This window comes from Phalacrocorax carbo, chromosome 2, assembly GCF_963921805.1.
Source record: "Phalacrocorax carbo chromosome 2, bPhaCar2.1, whole genome shotgun sequence".
Classification (NCBI taxonomy): domain Eukaryota; kingdom Metazoa; phylum Chordata; class Aves; order Suliformes; family Phalacrocoracidae; genus Phalacrocorax; species Phalacrocorax carbo.
The window spans coordinates 94,724,605-94,744,962 of NC_087514.1; the positions used below are offsets into that span (position 1 = coordinate 94,724,605).

Genomic DNA, 20,358 nt, shown 5'->3' on the forward strand with positions numbered 1-20,358 from the left:
TACCTAGAGACAGGGAGAGCAAACTATATATTCCATCTGGTAAGATTTTTTCTATCATTCTTGCTACATAGTCATAAGAGCTGTTCGAATTTTTTTCCAGTGCATCCATCTCCTTTTAGTGAACGCTGATTTCACGACATTGAAACATTTTGCAAGAAAATGATAATTGATTATAGTAAAACAATTAGTAAGAAGTCAGCAAAATATGCTTAGCTTCAATTTAATATTTTTAACTTTTAAGTTTGCAGCCAGGCTGCAGTCCCCGGATACTGAATGCTAGGATGTCTATTGCAGGACAGGGCTGGGGACCTCAGGGAAGGGAACCTTAAAGTTTCTGCAAAGACCCAGCTTGCATTTAAGTAGCTGCAGCTCAGTCCTGCAATCAGACTGGCTGCTGCAGAGCTGCAGCCCTCAGCTCCAGAGGGGCTGACTCGTCACATACAGCATCAGATGAAAATGAGGGTCATCCATCTGTGCTGTGCCCAAACTACCACGGCTCTTGGACAGTGTGGAGTCGTCTTGGACACATCCAGGTGAGAACTGATAAGCCAAGGAAGACCGAAACCACCTACAAGCACAAGCACGGGGTCTGTCCCTCGTGTCCCTGAAGCACTCACATCAAAGACCTGGTACAAGATAATTGAGATGTCTGTAGATAAAGCCATTTGGGCTGAGCAGGGTTTAGTAGGTTCAGCTCTACACCACGCACAGATGAATATCCTTGTTTTAATGCTAGGTTGAACAACAGTGTTCATGCAGCATAGAAGCTAGACCAGACCAGAGTTCTTCCTGCATCCAGGGGGCCGGTAATACAAAACCCAGGCAATTCCAGCACGCTTAGTTGACAGTTGGTTCTATTTAATTTAGTAACATATGTGGACATGCAATGTTTCAATCTAAATGTCACAAAGCGTTACAACATTACTGACACACAATGTTTCAAGTACGCACAATTACAAGATTTCTAGAATTAAAGATTTCCTAAAATTTCATTTCAGGGTAAAACTCCCTGTTCCAGTTCAGAACAAAAATACATTTTAAAATGCTCGAACGTCTTGTAGAACAGCTTTTCCTCTTAATACAAACACAGATGTAGTGTGTAGGCCCATACACAACAAAACACTTAAGCACATCTTAACTGCAGTCATGTAAGTAATTCCATATTTAGGCATATGCCTAAATCCTGTAGTGGGTTCAGCTCAGCCAAATCAAGGCTGTACAATATCTGTTTGTACAGAAACACTTAAGCTGCCTGTTGATGTTGCATTTCTGCAACATGATGTTGCAGTTTAACAAGCCTCTAGTGTAACCAATTCTTGACTCATTTCAAAGATGGTTGCCAAAGGGGGTTGTGGATCCATCTTTCCATCCCAAGACTGACCTTATCTTTGTACAAATGAGCTGAGTAAATTGCTTATTTAAGGAAGTGTGCAATGTTTTGAGAAGAAGGTTCAAATGTGGATTGTAAAACATCACAACTTGTTGGCTTTGTTAATGGCAGATGTTCTGGAGGGAGAAAGGAAATTGAAATGATGAATCATTATCCAGATGAAGTTCAAAAGCAATTTAAAAGTAATTTCATAATCACAGATGTGTGCAAAATATACCTGCCCAGCACAAGCTATAGGCTTTGATTTTTGTGAAGTCTGCAAGTTCTTTCCTTTGCTATTCCCACTGTAACTTTTTGCAAAGTGGTTCAAAAAAGGAGAACTTAAGAAGAAATTAATGCCTTCTAAATACTCCACATACCTGTCTCTTTCTATGGTGCTGTGCTGCATCCCCAAAATTACTGTCAATGTGCACAGTGGAATACAAATACTTTGTCCTTTGTGCTCCTAGTGAGCTCATGGTTGGAGCAAAGACAAAAGTCAGACCAGCTGAGAGACACTGCATCAGGAGGGTAACTCCAGTGTGTACCCACAGCAAGGTCCCTGGCTGCTCACTAACGTTAAAACCCTATGTTATGCAGAATAAGTGTGTGCAGTATTTCTCTCATGCCCAGAAGCTGTGTAAATCCTGTCAAAGCTGTACAAAGTCCAAGGTGATAACCATGGTCGACAGGTGCCCTCTCCATTTGAGGCTTATCCATCCTCTCCCACAATTTTAACTCTGGTTGCGTGCCCCTAGCAGACCAACCTCAACAAAGATTTAAGCTGTGAGCCTGAAAGAAGGCATGCTAGGGCAAAGCTCTGCAGGCAGATATCCTGTCCTTGACTCCTTCATCTCTCTCTGGCCCATCTCTCTCCCAGCTGTAATCTTCACAAACTTTTTCAGGTATCATAGGAATAGTAGGATCTTCCACTCTTTTCCTTTAGAGCCATTTTCTTCAACAGCCTTACACTACTTTTGATTTCCCTTCAAAACCTGAGTAGTTGGTTGCTGGGGGAGCATTTACCGCTTCACTAATAGATTGGAAACTCATCTGAAAAACAGCAGTGCAAACAAAACGGGAGTTGATCTATCTTTTATATTACACGATCATTTTCTCAGAAAGGCCCCTGGAATTCTTAATCTTCAGACTTGAAAAAAATTATAGCTTATAAATATAAATATAGTTTATGTTTTTAAAAATATATAGTTCAACTCATAAAAAAAAGAAGGGGCTCACTGGCTGTGGCTCAGATATCTTTACCCAAGTGCCTTGCTTCCCTGGGATTCCTCCTGAAATTCTGTAGTCCCTGTGACATACTTGTATAACTCCTTGGAGATGTGAATGAAAATGAGGTAAGAGCAGCATGTTAGGGAATGATAAGAAAAGTGCTGGCAACATTAAGTTGAAGAAGGAGCCAATATATTTTCAAGTAAGAGCATAAACAAGCTTCAAAGGCATCCACTAGAGTACACAGATGGAAATGGGTTCATTCAAAGTCCTGTCCCTTAAAACGGTTCATGTCATCATCTTGCAGCCTGATCTCCTACCTTTTGTTTGCAAGTTAGACAGCTAACCAATGAACAGAAACAATGTCATGAAGAGCAGTTACTAGTTAAGGATAATGAGAAGCAAATAACCTGAAGAAATGGCTTTTGAGCAACCAATAATTTGAATTTGTTTGTATTATACCAAAATAAATTTTAATCACCATGCATTCATAAAAAGCAAAGTTGATTTGTGGACCTCTGAAGAAAAATCTGGGGCAAGTAGGCAAATTGTAATGACCTACTTGTTTAACTTTTCTCATTGGTAGGGCCATTGGCTGACTAATACCTCTGTTCCATACCTGATGACAGTTGGTGTTCAAATGTCAAATCTTTAGCTCTCTGACACCACTGTTGCCAACATTTTCTATTGCATTCAATGGTAAATATAATTTTTTGCATCTGTTACTTGAAATACCAATAGCACCTCTTTAAGAAATGTGGCTCAAAATAAAATGTGTGTTTTGTGGGCATAAAAATTAGCAAACCCTTGGGAAGTCTAGAGATGCCATTGTTGCAAGTCTTATCTAATGAATATTACTTTAAGGTTATGTTTATTCCAACAAAAAACACAGCTTTTCATGAAGGAAACTGAAAAACACAGAGCTTCAGGAATAATGCAAAGTATGCTCTAAACTCACTGTAGCCATGATATCTTTTAGAATGAACACCCATCAGAACTCTTCATCTTCTTCACAGCTCTGAAGGCTGAAAACATTACACCTTTTCAAGACTTTAACCATGCCAAAAAAAGAAGTGTTATCTCACTGTAATAATGTTGTCTTAATTATGTACAATACTTAGCACTAGTTTTACACCAGATGAGTCATAGTAGAAGCTTGTACTTTACTGTTTGACTAAATCCCACAGCATTTAGAACTCCCTGCAGCGAATGCTTACCAACTTGTGCTCAGTTCTTCTCTCAGACCATGTCTGCTGGATCCTTCAGGGGAGGCTGGTTTGAAGGGTGCTGCAATAGGATGAACAGACACTGTGTTTAGCAATAAGGGCTCAGAGTCAGTAAGAACATGCCAGAGAAAAGTCTTGAAAGCTGCTCAGGTGTTTATGCTTCTTCAGTCATGTCCATATTAATAAATTGGGATCCTAGAAATCATAGAACTGGGTTTCATTCCTTTCTTTTTAAAGGCAGTTTATCTTCTGAGCAGAGAATTGGTAATTTCTGGTCATCTTGTGTTGTTTGTTGTATCAATTAAGACAATGCCAAACAGGCAACTGAAACACTTGTAGTCATTTATGGAATCCCTGTTTACTTGCCTTACCCCATCTAATCTTTTACTAATAAAAATAATCCAATAAAAGCAGATACCTACCATTTTATGGAGAATTTATACCACTGGGTTCTCCAATGAGGTAGCATGATCTGCTGGGCACCTCTTCATTTGGGCATATTTCTTCTCCTTCCTCTGTTTCAGGGCCTGTTGAGCTCAGTGAGATCCCTGGTAAGCACTGGATCTTCCCCCAGGTCCCTCCATGTGCTCATCTCTTGGAGAAAACTGGCTATTCTCAAATCAGTTGTTACCTTGACAATTCAGCTATCTTATCTGAAATACATGAATAATACTGCTTTCAAGCCTTCATAAATGGTGTTGGAAACTTCAAAGGAAAAATACTATTAGGTAGATCTTTTGAAGGTATTTTTAAAGTTCAAGACCCAAGACCAGATGGACTTGAAGCAGAGTATACTGCAGTGTTCATTCACAGTCAGCAGGAAAGGTAGGCTCCAGCCTCAGGTTCTTTGAATCTCTGTCTGGAAGACCACACAGGAAAATTAAAGTTTGGCATTGTGAAACATTGTTCCTATCTGCCTCCCCTTCTTCACCCAACAGATATCCGGAGTGCCTAAGTACGTGACTAACACAGATCACTGGGAAGCAGTTTCTTCAGCCTCTGTCTATACGAATAACAAATAAACAAATAAAAAAATTCATTAGACATCCCCATAATGGATGTCCTTCTATGGCATCTTCCAAGAGATTCTTGATTAATTGAAAGAGGTAAAACACTTCATGTTGAAACAACAGCTGGTTATGACACTTATCAGTATCAGCTAATAGTCTAGAGACATACACTTCATCAGGAAGCTTTGACTCCTACACATTATTTAAATAGAGGCTGGTTTTTGCAAACTTAGTACCTCTAAACTGAAATTTATTACATTTGGCTAGTAGGGTCTTCCTAGCTAACAGTCAGTGTTTTTCAAAGTGCAATACCTGTCTTATCAAAAGCTTTGCCGAGAAGAAAACACGAGGAGTGGTGTGCATGCCACACTGTTGTGTGGTGCAAAGGGAATGCTTCCAAGTGAAAGGACAAACAAATCATTCTGCTCACGAAATCTTTTCATTTCGATTTTAGCCAGGAATGCACTAAATAATGCATCAGTCCTCAGCTATTCAAAAGGTCACCTTTTGGTCTATGAGCAGCTGCAGCAGCTGTGGTCTTCCAAGATCCTTCTGCCAGCACAGAACAAAGCGTGAGAGCTAATGACAAGCTCAAGGGATGCAGGTATGGGAGGCTTCTGGAGGCCTCCCAGCATCTCCAGCTGAGAACCACTGCCAACTTTCCTTTCTCTCATTTTTTACTTCAACCCCAAATAGCCTCCTTCTTTCCCCTCCCCTTCCTAAGTAAATTAGTCATATGGAAATTATGAGAAAATAAACAGCCAGCTCAGATTTTGACACCATGCAGGGACAAGTATCCATGGAGATTAGGGCCCTCCTATTCATCATTGATTTCCCATTACATTCGACAGGAAGGTACAACAAAGAGATTAAAATAACCCCCCAGGAAGGCACTCTGTGAGGCCGAGTTCAGCTTAAAGGCTGCTGAGTCTCTTATTCCCAAACTATAATGCAAGCGAGCTGATTCTGTGACAAAAATACATACACAGTAGAAGCATCTGACCCACAGCTGGTCTAGATATATCTCTGATATTTGAGAAGACTTTCATCCAGTAGATCTGGATGAAAGAAATTGGTGGCTTCTTAGATATTATCTCGTTATCAGGAGCCCAGGCATAAGTTTTGCAGCTAGGAATCCATTCAGCTTTCTAGACCAGACTGTCAGTTATAACACATGGACCTTAGTTTGGGGGGAAGGAGTGTGAAGGGGAAAGCAAATTACCCTGGCTTATGGCCTGGTTCAGAATCTGTCCCCCTAACAGATAGGTTGGGGTGACACAGAGGAGATGTTCTGACCAGACCTGGCTTTGACAGGATGGTGGGTGAAGCAATGTGCTGTTCTTGTAGGATTTCCTTGGTGATCTTTTCCACAGACTTAATCCTATTCAATTTTCTGGATACCTAAATCAAAATTGCCTACAACCAGAATAGCTTTATTTCAAATTAAATCAAACAAGCAAAGAGAGAAATAACAACTACCTGAGAGAAAAACAAGTGTGTAATTCACTGTAAGGGCCATCTTGCCTTGATGTATAGCAATCCCTCTCAGACAACAACCTGGAGAGCACTTTATTTTTAAAGGTCCTGCACATGATAACAGAATCATAGCAGACATTCATTTAACCATATGCACCACTCATATCTTTCCTTACCCAGAAAAACACATGAACCTTAAAAAGAGATGGAGAGAAAAACCTAATGTGCAAGCACTGAATTAAACATAATGCAAAAAATTTTGAGTGCATATGTATTCCTTAGCCCACCCAGATATGCTTTCATCTCCTGCAGTCACTCACACATCAAGATTGCAGCAGACCTCCATGAAAATCCCCTGAGCTCTGGGATTCCTGTCTCTGTTCCAGGGTGATGTAGGATTCATTAACTCCAGCTGCCACTGTTAGCTTTTCCCCACTGCTACGGTCCAGCGTGACTGCCAGCCAGCACAAAATCCTGCCCAAAAGCGCATGCCATGTGGCAAGGCTCTGCACTTCAGCAGGCTGCCAGCCTTCGAGCCACAGTGGGCACAGCAAGGTGGCAGATAGCAAAGGACAGAAAAGAGAGCAAGGGGTGGGCCCATAGGGTTCTTGAAATGAATTGGCAAGCATTTTAAAATTTGCACGTTAAAAAATGAAAAGCAGAGTAACGAGTTTTGCCATAAACTCTTCTTTACAACAATCTGGAGGTGGTGGCAGTGAAAGCCAGAGAGGCTCTGCAGACGTGATCAAACTTAAACCTCTTGCTTGTTCATGTACCCCTCTGCCATTGGCACCTGAGGGACCTGAACACCATGTACTGCAAGTCAGGAGAAAGCTTCATACACTTCTGACAGCAGCCGTCTTAACCATTTTCCAGCCAGCTTACCATCAGGTACAGGTGATTGCTGGAATCCAGTCTGCATCAACATTGCAGTATATACTGGACCCATCCTTCAGCAGATGCTCCAAACGGGGCCAGGATACAGCTGGCATTACTTAGCACATCTAGCCAAGACCAAGTCTGCACGGGCCTGCATGGGAGAAAATAAGGAAAAGCAAGTCTGTTATCAGTAGGCATAAGACTGGTCAGCAGGGGCATGCACCTCCTTTGCAAAACACCTATGAGCCTGAAAAGTATAAAAGGCGAAAGACAGACCAATCACACACCATTTGTTTAAAATGTGTGATCCCAGAAAAACTGAGGGATGTTTCTAGCTAGAAACCCAAGCCAGAAAATTATGGCAGCCTGCTCGCTGGCTGACAATCCAGGGTTTAGTATGGGACCAACAAGCAGCTAAACAAGTGTTCTTCCTAATACCATGAGAAGCAGGGATGGAAAGACACAGCCTTTGCACTCCAGACCTAACCCTGTCTTCCTGTGCTTGAAAGCCACGTGCTTTTGGGCTTCCCTAACATGTTTTAGGAGTCTTTCACGCATCCTGAATCTGCCAAAGATCTTGACGTCACTACCTCTATTCTAAGTCATGCCCTTTCCTTGGGCTGCCTCTAAAAAAGCCAGCCTCTATCCACTGACCATACGGGCAGCCCAGTAAGAGGAGTCTTCCAGTGCAGACTCCTGCACAAGATGCTCAAAGTCAAGCAGTTTCAATATTTCTCCTGCCCGCCACTCTTCCATCCTTGTTCTTCCCTCCCTGGCTACCAAGATTATTTTCTTCAGCAAAGCAAAATGCACCCAACACAAAAACAACTGCCAGACTGGAGTAAGAATGTGTCTGTGCTTCCAAATCGGTGTGAGCAAACTAGCCATTTCCCAGCTTCACACTGAAGCAAGACCAGGAGAGCACCAGTGACCTCCATCCCATCTCCAGACCACCACAGTCAGGAGAGCCCAGCCCAGCAGTTGGACTGGAGTCACCCAGCGCTGCAGTGAGCACCGCGCTGTGCATGGTATCTGCTGGCCTATTAAAGTACAACCATGGTAATTTTTTTCTCCTGTGCATGTTTTCAGAGCTGTCCCCTTTGACATAGGTATTTAAAGGGCTGCAATCCAGTTAACATGTGTGCACACTCATGGGCACACAGGCAGAGCTGATTACATACAGCTTTCCTTACAGTTCTGATAATCTGGATAATTTATTCAGGTTAGCAAAGCGTGAGTCTTTTTCCGTTTCCTCTGCAGAAGGGGATCAATGTGGCTGTTGTTGTGGAGATCCTTCCCTTAATATTTTTAGCCATGATCTGGCTTAAAGTCATGACTGGCTCTGGAAAGTGTCATTTTATTAAGGCATAATATTAAAACACTGGTGAATAGCCTTTCATTTTTCATGCTCAATAATATATATATCTACTCCTTGAAATTCACACTTACAGTTGAAAACACATAGATATTCCTTTATCATAAACAGGGCTGCTTTTAGCCTTTATTTTATAAGCCCTGCTCTCCTTCATCTACTTGGGATGCACAGTCAGAACCTCTGCTCACCTGGGTTACTTTTTCAGGAGGGTACATACTTACTCAGGAACATCAATGCTGACATTAAAAGTAGTTGCATGTATAATACCCTAGCCATAGGGTTTAAAAAAAGCTACCTCCTTCCCTGTTAGCGAGGTTAATGACTGCTCTGCAGGAGGGGAGCAGGGCAATTTCTTTTTTTTTTCCCTTCATTCCTGAGGTTGCAGAGCCAGCATTCCTCTCTCTGCAGAGAGGACAGCAAATGTCAGCTCCATACCTTCATTTGTACCTTGATCAATGAGGCTTTTGGCAGAGAAAACTGTTATGCACAGTAATAAAAGAAGTACAAAACTTCTCCCACTGATGGAAATGGCCAAGGGCAAGTTATTCCCATCTGTAGCCTGGGCTGTGGACGTATCCTTTTACGGTTCTACCAAAGTAACAGTGGTAGCACCACCACCTCCCCCCCCAAACCTATAGCTCTGCCATTGCATGGCTGTAGCACACAGTGCACAAGGAGGTGCGTGCAGCTGGTGGGTGGAGGTCCAGCCCTCAAGCATCCTGCACTAGTGTCCTTCACCTTCACTCTGAATAGCAAACTGGAGCATCCTGGGAATGGTTGTATTTTTAAAGTCGCAAAACTACTTTCATTAGACTGCTTTCCCATAATCTGCTTCACACTGAGTGCTCCTATGGGATTAATCACGGAAAAGGATACCATGCAGTATAGATGAAAATAAACTAAACTGGGACAATGGAAGGCTGTCCTCTCATTTAGTCGTGATTTTCTGAAAATTACTCTTTGAGATGAAATTCTATTTGCCTAGTTGAAAATCCAGGATTAATAATTCTGGAAAGCTGACAATTCCATTTCTCCATTTGTATCTCCTACGGGTGTTTTCCTGCATTTAAAACAATTTCCAGATTATTATTGTTTGAGGTGGGAATGAACAAGAAGCCTGTTTATTTTGCATTCAGGCAAATAAAAAGTGACATTCCAGTGTTATAATTTCCATCGTTGCAACCAAATATGTTTGGTGTATCTGAATAAACCAGATTCAGATATTGGTTATTGAGATGCACTAGCAGAAGCTACAACAAAACTTCTTTTACAATGGGATTGCAAATATAGGTGACATGAAACTATATATTTTCTTCATTTTAATAAGAAAAACTCCTAGAATCATAAGCAGACAAGCTGCTTAGCAGACGTGTAAGTATTTGTTTACATACAGACACACACACAATTACTATGAACTGCATTAAACATGATGACAGAATACCATGGCATGAATGTGCTTTTGTCTTTTGTTTCTCACTGCTTCTCTAGAAATTTCAAGATTTTTAACATTTCATCCTCAAGTTTTCAGTAAGTGCTAGAAACTCACGCCTTCCAAAAAAGCAATACGATCCTCCATGGTCTTAACACTCTCTGGATAGACGCTGGTAGATTCAGCAGCCTGTTGGTGCAGCTAACTATGTCAGAGATGCAAAAAAACCACCTATGCCACACTAATGGAATTAGGACACAGCTTCCTACCATCCCTCCAATCCTTCCCCACCATCAACAGCCTGGTGAGGGCACTTGGACTCTGCCTTCCCACTGATCCCTAGAGGCAATGCATGAGACATGGAAGACACATGCCTGTGGCTAGACTGTACCCTGCATGATATTTTGGGGATGCCATAGATCCTACGCAGCAGCTGAACAGAGACGCTGGGCTTGTGCTCATCTGTGCGATGCCAGGAGGCCTCCCACAGCTGCAGCTAGCATGTCCATGCCAATTCCCTCACCCGACCATGCAGGGCACAATCCAGCTCGTGATCTTAATCATGCACTGGCGTGGGGAGGGCAGAATTTGACTAGTTCATTTTCACCTTGGCCCTTTCCATGCTCTGTCCCGTACTGTGATGCTGCCTCTACCAGAGTAATCTGTGGGCATGCATTTATGCATATTGTGTGCGTGTATATTCTTGCCCACACTATGCTTTAGAAATGACAGAATTCTGCAAAGAAAGGAAGTGACAGCCCTGGGAGCTGGGAAAAAAAAGCATTCAGGGTCAGGTGAACCTCTCTCTTTTCTGTGTCATTTTAAGAGAGTCAGACTTCACTCCACAGACCCACTGTAATTTAAACCCAGTCCCATTGTAAGAGAAATAAAACCAAAGCAAAGCTGACTCTGTTGGATGGAGCCCAGCCTGCCTAGAACTACTTTGACACCTCTCATTAGCCACAAATGCCAGGTTGTGCTTCCCATGCTCAGCCGGAGGTGCTGGATTTTGGCTCTCTTCCCTTAGCATGCACCAAGCCTGACCTAAGCGCAGCTTCACGGGACCAGACTGAACCTCCAAAGTCCGGCTCTGCTGCGCTCAGCTCCTTTTCCATGCAAACCTTCTGCATTAAGGCAACCTTCCAACACATACTCCAAGCAATTAGAAGATTTCCTACCTGCTGTAAGGAGCCTTATTGTGAGTGCATATCACAACATAGCTTTTTACATGTTATTCCACACCTGGATTGCTGCCTTTGTTGCAGGGGGCTGAGCTACAGCCCCTGTGGGAGCTATGAACGGTGCATTTGCAAGCAGAATGTAGGTTTCTGTGCTATTTCTGAAGCTCTGCAATTCACTTCCTGCCTCGCACGCGGACTGGGGTTTTGCTTAGATGCAAAGCTCAGATTGAGCTGTCAGTCACAATATACTTCTCTTTTTCCCATTTTAGAAATGGGATTTATATCTGTAAAGGATGCACTCAGCTGAAAACCCTGTAGCCTTAAGTCCACTGGCTCTAGAGCAAAATATGTGATGGAATTAAGTCTGTGCTATAAAGCAAGCCTAACTTATGTCCAAACCGCAGCCTTGCTGAAGTACAAACAGTAGTCTCCTTCAGCTGTACTGGACTTGGAATTGAATTCTCACAGGGCTTGATAAGAAGTTGTCCAAGTAAAAACAAACTGATTTTTTTAACAGCGTATTTCGTAGCAATTTCAATGATTCCTGCTGACAGTTTAGTTTTAAGGACAAAATTCTCAGACACTAACTCATGACCCAATTCTGAAGGCAAATAGTTTTCCCCATACATCCCTCAGCAATTTTGGAGAGAAAGGATGCTAAAAGAAGGCCATTGTAAACACAAAAGAGACAAAACCTGTTGGCCAGATATTCAAAGCAGATAAACTCAAGTTAGTAATAAATACAGATTTTCAGCAGCAGTTTTTGCAAACCCATAGAGGGGAGCTTAGGAGATCCAAAGTTAAGGTAGGTAAGAAGTTGGACAGCTTTAACAAGTTACTGCCTTAACACACACCACCTGCTCACCTCCACCCCATGTGAAATGAAGACAGAGGGTAACTCATGGGTAAAACCACACTGAATGCCTTCAATTCTGACTTCATTCCTTCCTCCTTTCCCACTGCCAAAAGGTATTAAATGTTAATGCATCTTTAGTTAAATCAGTATCATAAAAGACACTGAGAGCACTCAATTTTATTGGGGCAAAAGACAAAAAAAAAAAAAGCAAGATCAGGATATTCACTGTCTCACCTTTCTCCAGAGCTTAATTTTGAATCAGCTTTGCGGCTTGGCTAATTATCCTACACACTGATATTTTAAAATGTCGATTAATTTTTCCAGCTTCTCAGAGCACAGGCTTAATTCTAGTAATTGCAGCTGCTCATTACTATAGCTTGTTAATGCTTATTTAATCTTTGAGGCCCCAACTTAATGCCTCCATCTCTGGATACCTTTAAGGAGAAGTTAGACACATATCTGTCAGGGATGATGTTGATATAGTTGCACTTGCCTTCAGAAGGAAAGATGGCTTAACAATCTCTTAAGGTCCTACTGAAGGCTAATTTCCCATGACAGAGTCAAATCATAACACAACCTAATTGCACTATTTCATGAGAAAGTTATCCCACCCAGTGGCTTCCCCCCCCCCCCCCCCGCTCCTGCGTCTCTTCTGTTTCTGTTTTAATAAATCCCTTTTCTCTTTAGTGTAGTTTGGCCATAAGAAAAGCAGGAAGCATATCTTTGAGAAGCTACCCCTAGGCCAGACAGACAACTTTCAGGTGACAGATAGGGAACCAGGGAACCATCAGCTCTGTCTTTCTATTCTACTGTCTGTTGTATGTGACATAGAACTAGGATATTTGATACTGGGAGGAGAGTGGTAAAACAAAGTCTCTCACCAGGGTTTCACAGACACAGGCTCTGGGTCTCTCCACCAGCAGAGCACTCAGCAGTACAAGTTTGATCGGGACTGGATCTGGGCAGAAGGCAAAATTTCTATCAAGTTAGTCATAGTACCTGAGATACAGGTAATATCTGCTCTGGTGCAAAATTTGTCATTGCCATTTCCAACCTCAGACAGCCGTTAGACATTTGAACCTGTTGTAGTTTAACCCCAGCCAGCTCGCTCACTCCCCCTTGGTGGGCTGGGGAGAGAATCAGATGGGTAAAAGTGAAGAAACTCATGGATTGTGATAAAGGCAGTTCAGTAAGTAAAACAAAAGCCATGCACACAAGCAAAGCAAACCAAGGAATTCATTCACTCCTTCCCATCGGCAGGTGGGTGTTCGGCCATCTTGAAGAAAGCAGGGCTCCATCATGTGTAATTGTTACTTGGGAAGACAAATGCCACCACTCCTAATGTCCCCTCATCCTTCTTCTTCCCCCAGATTCGTACACTGGGCATGACATCATATGGTGTGGAATATCCCTTTGGGCAGTTGGGGTCAGCTGCCCTGGCTGTGTCCCCTCCCAGCTTCTTGTGCACCCCCAGCCTGCTTGCTGGTGGGGTGGTGTGAGAGGCAGAAAAGGCCCTGACTCTGCGTCAGCACTGCTCAGCAGTAACTAAAACATCTCTGTATTATCAACACTGTTTCCAGCACAAATCCAAAACATAGCCCCATGCTAGCTGCTATGAAGAAAATTAACTCTATCCCAGCCAAAACCACCACAGATCCATACCTGGAGACACCTGAATGTTACACAAGGCACCAGTGCTCTATACAGTCTGGCCACTATCTCTATAAAACACCCCTGTGGACCTTTCTGTTGGGTTTGTTCTACTGTCAGAGTCTGGTCTAAAAAGAAATTAGTGCCTTGGCCCCTCTGGCATTTCTGACAGACTTTTTGAGGCATGTCCTATAACTATTATGAAGCAGTTCACAACCTACATGTGCATATTTTTGAAGGGTAAAATGTTCCAGAAATTCCTGATGTATTCTCCACAATTTCTACCTTCTGTGCTGCTTTTCTTCTTTTTTTCTTATTTCTGTTCTCTCACCACCTCAGTAAAGGTCACAAGTCATTATATTGTTTCATTTGATGGTTCAAATCCCTCTAGAATAATCTCTGCAATGGCACACAGATCTGCAGACATATTTTTCTGGAAAAAGTTAAAAAATATTTTGATATTGTTCAGTATCTTATAACATTTTGCTCATCTTACATCGCCTCTACAGTGAAGCTTTATGTTTTTCATTTCAACACAAAGATTTCTTTTATGCCTGAGATGTAAATTAGCGGTGGGCAAAGCAATTACAAAAAGAGAAAAGGAGAGGGGCTGAACATTTCACCTTCCATCAGAAAACAATGAACACACGGTGAGCTATGGAGGACACGTGCCCCCAGCCGAAGCCCTCTCCATCTTCCCACCACTCAGTCCTGTGACTTGGTGCAGACCCAAGCCTACCCACACCACGTACAACTCCTGTTCAAGTGCTGTGGTTTTGGAGAGATTTTGGAGACCAGCACAGAAGCTTTAAACCTCTCCCCCTCAAACTCCCATGCTCAAACCCAGCCTTCCCTTTTGCTTCTTTGCCAAAAACATCTGACAGGACTTCAGTGGCACCCTTCTACAGATGCTGTTTCCTGAGCTGGGGCTGTACAATATGGCAGGCCATAGTAGCAGGCAACTGAAGCCCTTTAAGCACCTATGTTTGTCCCCAGAAAGGAGTATAGGGATGAGGGGGTGAGGAGAGACGAGATGAGTTCTGGCAGCACTTGGCCTGAGCAGACTTACCAGAGTTTTTGGCAAACACAGAGTAAACTGGAAGGAGACACTTGGTTTGTAGCCTGCTGGCCAGCAGTAGGAGAAGGAGCAGAAGACTAAGGAAGGAGTTTCCCGGCTGCAGAGAAGAATGAGTGTGCTGCATTATCAAAAGCAGATGGATGTCGGGGAACCATCTGGACCTCTTTCTGTGGTTTGCAGCTGATCTCCAAATACTTAGTGGAACACTGCTCCCCATGGGTGAAAATGCCTGCTCATCCTTACAGGAGAAACAGTAACACACAATTAGAAGTAAGTTTTGTAATACTGTATTGTTTACAAATATGCTGGTTGGGAAAGGATGAAAGTTGGTTCTGTTTTTAAATGATTTTGGGTTATATTTTCGTTCTGTAAAATTAACCGTGGTAAACCTATCTGTATCTGACAGCCAGATATAACAAATTCAAAACCTTAATGTCTGTCTCTAAAATCAAATAAAATGAAAGTAATTCTCTGGTTTCAGTTCTCTCCTTTAAAATCCTCTGATTCCTTAGATAAAAAGAAGTGTCTGATCCTCCATCATTGGCTGTATACATCCAAGGGACAGTACTGAAGACTATGGCATTTGTCCAAATGCATATAACCAGCAGCAAAATCTGGCTGGGTCACTTCAGGAAGAGATTTCTTAGTGGTACGTCTGTGCTGTAACCTGCTAAGGGGAACAGCAAATCTCTCTACACTCTTTTGGTACAGCACACCCATTACACAAGGCCATACATGTTATGATGCTGTGCTAAAACTATGCACTACAGAGAAGGTGTCAGAGATAGTAAAGAGATAGCAGAGAATAACATTTTCCATTTTCTGATCCTCTGGCAGATGCCACTGTCATCACTGAGCTTCTCTTACCCAAGGAGGGGACCTACAACCAATACATTGCTGCCCTCTCAGAAAGGAGTCCTTCAGAGCAGAGCATGTCAGGAGCCAGCCTATCCTAAACTCTCCTGCCACGCTTCTACCAGCCTAGTTTCTTAAATGGTAAGGTTTTACTCTCAATGTGCTTTGTGCCCAGTCTCCCCTGCAAAGTCATGATGCTGTCTACAAACATGATTTCATCAAGCATTTTTCCATCTATGTGGAGGAAACACAAGGCACAGTCCCTGAAGGAGTTCATTTTGGATCTGATGATCCAAATCAATTATGCTCCAATCAATGATGATCCAATGATGATCCAATCAATGATGCCACACTAATATACAGTCCTCAGAGTCTTTTGTAAGACCCGTGGTGTTGCCAGAACATTGCCTGGTTTACGTTAAACCAACAATCTTTTTAGTTTCTTGGGTACCACATCATTCTTCTGTTTTAAAATATTCTGTGATTTGTCTGGATAGAGTTTTTATGCAAGCACATGTCCTTGTCTCTTGGCTTTGTTCCAGCCTGAGGTGTTACGTTTTTCCTAGCATAGCACTGGTCACACTACAAATAGACCTCACATTTCCCACCCTTAAGGCTGCAGTATTTGAATGCTGTTTGAAGTCATCATGTCTATAACCCTGTCCCTCCAAGGATCTGATGAAGGGTGCTAACGTATACAAAATTTTTTAAACTGTACTCCAGTTAGGAAAAAACCAGGCACTACCTGGGAAGTATCGTTTTTGTGAATTGGATTTATAACATTTAAAGAACCAACAAGTGGACTGGTAATGTGATGCATCTACAGATTCAGATGCTAACTTCTCATGAGGTGGAGTACTTTCACTGAGTGCTGAAAACTGAACCTGGTCATAGAAGAGTTAATTTTATTCCAGCCTGGCCAAATACAAACTTTTGTCAAGCAAGGAGTTACTGTATTTGTCAAAGATGTAAAGGAAACCTGTGTTTTCCCAGAAGCTGCAGCAGATAACCTAATGGTGAGTTTCAGCCTAACACCTAATGAAGAATCTGGCCTGTACTATAAAGGCAAGAGTAGTCTGGATGCTATGCTATAGGCCCACAGCAGAGACTGCCATTTAACAATGCAGTTCTGGGAACTGCAAAGTCACATGCCCAGGTAGGTTGGCTCTTGATTCCTTCCAAGCATTCAAAAAAATTGGGGGTTTCAATTACAACCCTCTACAATGAAAAAAAAAAGTACATCAAGTACATTCAGACTGAGATGCAATTTGTTTCAATAGGGAACAGAATTCAGTATGGATCACCTGCAGATAAAACCTAACTGCTCTTAATAGCATCCTGCAAAGCTGCTAAGGACCTATACACGGACAGCAGGATCAATATAAGCTAAACTTACATTCCATGGCTGGAATCAGAGCCACTTCATACAGACAAAATAATAAAACAGCAAAAGAACAATGAGACACTCTGGTACATGTGTACGTTTTCTAAAACCACACATAATGAAGGCTTTAGCAATGCAGAACATAACTTCCCAGCTCAAAGTTTTATTGGCCATTATCTTGCTGGATTTGGAGCAACGACTCTGAATGCAGTAAAAGACATCCATTTTTCACAAAGATTCCCCACGTAACTGACAAATTTATTATTGTTATAAAAAAGGACACAATTTTGAAATCTTCAGAGTGCCTGACTTGTAATGGTGCCAAATATGTTTCTCTTTTCATTAGCATTCAGGGATCACTATGTCCAAACCACCCTCATCTACTTTTTCCACTCACATAGATGCAGCTGATGTTGGATCACCAGCCATCTTGGTTCTTGTCCAAGGCAATAACTTCAGACTACAGCAATCAGATATACTGAGAGACTGTTTCTTAATTAGAATGCAAACTGCTAGATGTCCCCAACATAGCCTCCCACTGGCCTATGCCAGTATGGTATGAACTCTGTGAAAATCTTGGCTACCCCACCTCCCTGATTGAGAACTATAGACATTTCTCTCAGTTTGTAGAATGGTTGCAAAAGTAGATATTCAGAAATTCAAAAACTGATCAAAGAACTCACAAGAGCTACCTAAACTTCTCAAATGCATGTATTCTTTAACAGGCTTTGCATATCTTCCACCTCCAAGGAAAGAAAGTGAACGAAACTGCAGCACAACGTGTTTCAAGTGGTAACTGCCTGAAGAGGTCACAGGCAAAATAAAAGGACAGAAATTAACAGGGCATCAAGGTACTTGGTTAGCCAAATTTTGCTTCTCCCAGGGAGGAGCACTGTTCTTCCTTCATATATTGCAACCTTTGTGAAGAGAGTGGGAACTTGAAGCCAGAGACCTCCTGCTTTCTTCTGGGGCTGCTCAGCTCTTTGGACATCAGCCCAATGACCCAGATCTCAACACCACATTATTCTGAAAATATCTTTGATATCTTGTCTCTTCCTTTCATCAAGTCACTTTGGGGGCCTGATACAAGATATAAATGTGGTTCCCCTCAGCTGGACATGCCTAAACTTCTCTGCTGGAAGAAGGCTTCTTCAGGAAAGAAAAACAAAGAAAAACCCACCCTTTTACTTGCCTGACTTCACTGGACACTGCCTCACCCTGCCATCTCATCCTGTCCAGCACAAACCTCTGTCTCCTCTTTGCTCACCACTCTCCTTTCTCTTACAGACCCATCCTGGAGCTCACCACAGCCAGTGACAGAGGGAATGAAATGCGGTGGCCATTCATATCATCCTCGGCTAGCCCCTTGAATAACTCTTGCTCCAGGGATACCCCTGTCCTCTGGGATAGCCAGGTTTCAGCAGGCAATGGTATCACAGTGAGTGCTGTTAACCCAGTCACATCTACACATCACATTTTACTTACAGAGTCTGCAGTAAGGATCTGCTGTCTTTATTTCCGCTTAGCTTTTTCTCACCTGCCTTCACTGTAGCCCTCACTCCTTTTTTTCTTTCTTTGTCATACTCAGACCTAGACCAAGTGAGCGAGGGTTGGATACTTCTCTCACCACAACCAGCTAGGCATAGCCTGAATCAGTTGTCTGTGCTTTCTCTGCAGTAAATAGAGTCAGCTCCAGAGAGCTGTTCATCCCACTGTATTCAGGTACACCAGAGAGGGGGAATGCATCACCTTACAGAGAGCAAGAGGTCAGGCAGCAAGCTTTAAGATGAAAAGCTGAACATTCAGGTGGCTATGGTTCAGCAGTGCTACCCTTACAGCATAAATAATAAAGATCTGAAAGACAGAGACTGACTGACTGATGAAGAGCTTCACTTCTCTGGAAGCCCAGATGTCCTCTCGTTTCCATTATCACTTTCAAGTTGGGGGTGGGGATGGTGATTTCTGGTGTCCCCAGGAGGTTGTGAGGACCATAAGGGCATACTCAGCACTGGTCTGTGGGGCTGACATGAGCTCTGTGCAACATCATGCTAGTGTTAGGTTATCATTTAGGTCAACAGCTACAAATGTTTCTTTCAAATTTCTTTTCAGACTGCATCAAGGTTAAGCCTAGTTCTCCAGGATCCACATCAGCCTCCACTTAAGGCAAGGAAAACAAAGGAAATGGTTCCTTTGAAACTACTAACGATTGAAGCCTTTTAATTCTTTTCCTGCTTGCCATTAATTTCTGCCCCCGTGAGCCTTAGAGCTTGCTGCTTCATCTTCTAAGCTTCAGAAGCCTTGTTTTACTCAAGGACACCTTGGATTTATGAACATTTCTTTTTTTGTTCATCATGCCCTTCCAATTTTTTTTCAGAATCAGGAAGTCATTACAGCACCAGTTGATTCTCTCTCCTTGGCAAGTGAACCTTGAGTTTGGAAAGTGTTTTCTGTATGCAGGGAATCCTTTCTTGATAATTTTCCAATTAATACAGAATGCCTATTATAACAAATACATCTCTATGTATTCTTATAAAACCATAATGTTAATAAAAAGAGATAAATCTAGGTTTATCCTCAATTTCCCCACCTCAAACTTCAAACAACCAAAAAAGTTTTTTATATTATATTCATTCAATGAAAAGATTGTCATCTCTGTAAATCAACAAATTCACCTTTTCTCAAGCCTGCTTCTCCTTAATAGTCTCATATATACTTTCCTTCTTGCCTCAAATCTTCTCTCTCTGCTCATTATCATTAGGAGTCCTATTCCTACTAGGCCTGTAAATGGGAATCTTGAAGACTTTACTGATGTCCACATCTATAGTCTCTTTTTCCCTTTATGTCCTTCTGAGTCCAACCTAAGCAATGCACAGTCAAGTCAGAGCCTGCGTATCTTTATTGTCAGTGAGTCCTACTTATAAACACAAAAGAATTCAATCTCCTTTCCTGACTTCACAATACTATTTAATATGGTATTCCTTCAGTTTAGGATATATCCTGATAATAGAGTTAAAAGTTATTTCAGGTCTCTTAATTCCCTTTGCCAATTTGTACAGCTTTTCAGGCTGATATTGTCCAAAATACTGTTCAAAATATTATTCCCTGGTTGTTGTGACAAACCCCAAATAAATCAATAAATTCCTAGCCTGCTGAGCAAACATCAAAAAGAGTCTGTATGACATACTACCAAAATATGTTGTCAGACTATCCATACTGGCAGGGAAAAAGTAAGTACTGAAATAACAAACCAATGCTACTCTAAGCTACCACACATGGTTGTTGGTAAAATAATGCTATCACTCATAAAGTGAGCAAAAGAAAGGCGACCCTCATGCACCTCATTGATGTGCTCTGGAAGGC

The 20,358-nt window shown here is 42.1% G+C and overlaps 1 long non-coding RNA gene across 1 annotated transcript; it reads right to left on the bottom strand.

Moving 5' to 3' along the window:
- Nucleotides 1-768: 768 nt before the first annotated feature.
- Nucleotides 769-14,989, bottom strand: LOC135311725 (uncharacterized). Its single transcript, XR_010371312.1, has 6 exons — nucleotides 14,751-14,989; nucleotides 13,967-14,114; nucleotides 7,197-7,341; nucleotides 4,248-4,478; nucleotides 3,817-3,886; nucleotides 769-1,506 (listed from the first exon to the last, which is right to left on the bottom strand). It is a non-coding gene; the product is annotated as an uncharacterized LOC135311725 (long non-coding RNA).
- Nucleotides 14,990-20,358: the final 5,369 nt, after the last annotated feature.